The 1,967-nt window shown below is 42.9% G+C and overlaps 2 non-coding genes and 2 pseudogenes across 2 annotated transcripts; all 4 read right to left on the bottom strand.

Moving 5' to 3' along the window:
* Positions 1-12: 12 nt before the first annotated feature.
* Positions 13-131, bottom strand: LOC129115142 (5S ribosomal RNA). Its single transcript, XR_008532876.1, has one exon. It is a non-coding gene; the product is annotated as a 5S ribosomal RNA (ribosomal RNA).
* A 377-nt stretch (positions 132-508) lies between these two features.
* Positions 509-623, bottom strand: LOC129115146 (5S ribosomal RNA; annotated as a pseudogene).
* Positions 624-999: 376 nt separating this feature from the next.
* Positions 1,000-1,118, bottom strand: LOC129115143 (5S ribosomal RNA). The gene has a single exon (XR_008532877.1). It is a non-coding gene; the product is annotated as a 5S ribosomal RNA (ribosomal RNA).
* Positions 1,119-1,499: 381 nt separating this feature from the next.
* Positions 1,500-1,618, bottom strand: LOC129115144 (5S ribosomal RNA; annotated as a pseudogene).
* Between the last annotated feature and the right edge of the window lie 349 nt (positions 1,619-1,967).

The following is a 1,967-nucleotide window of genomic DNA, read 5'->3' as shown; positions in this document are numbered from 1 at the left end:
AGGAGTGAAAAAAGCTTACAGCACCTGGTATTCCCAGGCGGTCTCCCATCCAAGTACTGACCAGGCCCGACCCTGCTTAGCTTCCGAGATCAGACGAGATCGGGCGTGTTCAGGGTGGTATGGCCGTAAGCAAATATTGTGCCTACCAAAGGTCCTTTTAAAGATACTATATCACCACGCTTTGCTCTTTCGTCTATACAGGGAGCGCCTGCAGATTCCAGACACACTCACAGCTTTTAAATGTCAAATCAGAATGTACAAAGTGGCTATAAGGATCACAAATGTAGTGCAGTAAAAAGATTAATATTTACTGTTGAAATGTAGAATACGTTAGCATAAAATTGAAAAGAAAATGATCGATGAGCTTAGGAATGATGAAAGCCATCATTTAACTGGATTTGTGTCATTTCTATACCGGCAAGTCATGATCTAGCTATATCCTTCCCACCCTGTCGGTGTCCACTGAAAAAGCAGCAGCGCCCTCTGCTTTTTGTAAGAGGAGTGAAAAAGCTTACAGCACCTGGTATTCCCAGGTCTCCCCATCAAGTACTGACCAGGCCCGACCCTGTAGCTTCCGAGATCAGACGAGATCGGGGCGTGTTCAGGGTGGTATGGCCGTAAACAAATATTGTGCCTACCAAAGGGCCTTTTAAAGATACTATATCACCACGCTTTGCTCTTTAGGTCCTACGGGACGCCTGCAGATTTCAGACACTCACAGCTTTTAAATGTCAAATCCAGAATGTACAAAGTGGCTATAAGGATCACAAATGTAGTGCAGTAAAAATATTAATATTTACTGTTGAAATGTAGAATACGTTAGCATAAAATTGAAAAAAAGAAAATGATCGATGAGCTTAGGAATGATGAAAGCCATCATTTAACTGGATTTGTGTCATTTCTATACAGTGATCATGTTCTAGCTATATCCTTCCCACCTGTCCGGTGTCCACTGAAAAAGCAGCAGCGCCCTCTGCTTTTTGTAAGAGGAGTGAAAAAAGCTTACAGCACCTGGTATTCCCAGGCGGTCTCCCATCCAAGTACTGACCAGGCCGGACCCTGCTTAGCTTCCGAGATCAGACGAGATCGGGCGTGTTCAGGGTGGTATGGCCGTAAGCAAATATTGTGCCTACCAAAGGGCCTTTTAAAGATACTATATCACCACGCTTTGCTCTTTCGTCTATACAGGGAGCGCCTGCAGATTTCCAGACACACTCACAGCTTTTAAATGTCAAATCAGAATGTACAAAGTGGCTATAAGGATCACAAATGTAGTGCAGTAAAAATATTAATATTTACTGTTGAAATGTAGAATACGTTAGCATAAAATTGAAAAGAAAATGATCGATGAGCTTAGGAATGATGAAAGCCATCATTTAACTGGATTTGTGTCATTTCTATACCGGCAAGTCATGATCTAGCTATATCCTTCCCACCCTGTCGGTGTCCACTGAAAAAGCAGCAGCGCCCTCTGCTTTTTTTTAAAGAGGAGTGAAAAAAGCTTACAGCACCTGGTATTCCCAGGCGGTCTCCCATCCAAGTACTGACCAGGCCCGACCCTGCTTAGCTTCCGAGATCAGGCGAGATCGGGCGTGTTCAGAGGTGTGGCCCGATAAGCCAGTATATTATTGCCTACCAAAGGTCCTTTTAAAGATACTATATCACCACGCTTTGCTCTGTCGTCTATACAGGGGAGCGCCTGCAGATTCCAGACACACTCACAGCTTTTAAATGTCAAATCAGAATGTACAAAGTGGCTATAAGGATCACAAATGTAGTGCAGTAAAAATATTAATATTTACTGTTGAAATGTAGAATACGTTAGCATAAAATTGAAAAGAAAATGATCGATGAGCTTAGGAATGATGAAAGCCATCATTTAACTGGATTTGTGTCATTTCTATACCGGCAAGTCATGATCTAGCTATATCCTTCCCACCCTGTCGGTGTCCACTGAAAAAGCAGCA

The sequence above is a fragment of the Anoplopoma fimbria genome, unplaced genomic scaffold (genome assembly GCF_027596085.1).
Source record: "Anoplopoma fimbria isolate UVic2021 breed Golden Eagle Sablefish unplaced genomic scaffold, Afim_UVic_2022 Un_contig_11122_pilon_pilon, whole genome shotgun sequence".
Taxonomy (NCBI): Eukaryota; Metazoa; Chordata; class Actinopteri; order Perciformes; family Anoplopomatidae; genus Anoplopoma; species Anoplopoma fimbria.
The sequence above is the reverse complement of the archived record's forward strand: the minus strand, read 5'-3'. Positions and strand labels throughout refer to the sequence as shown.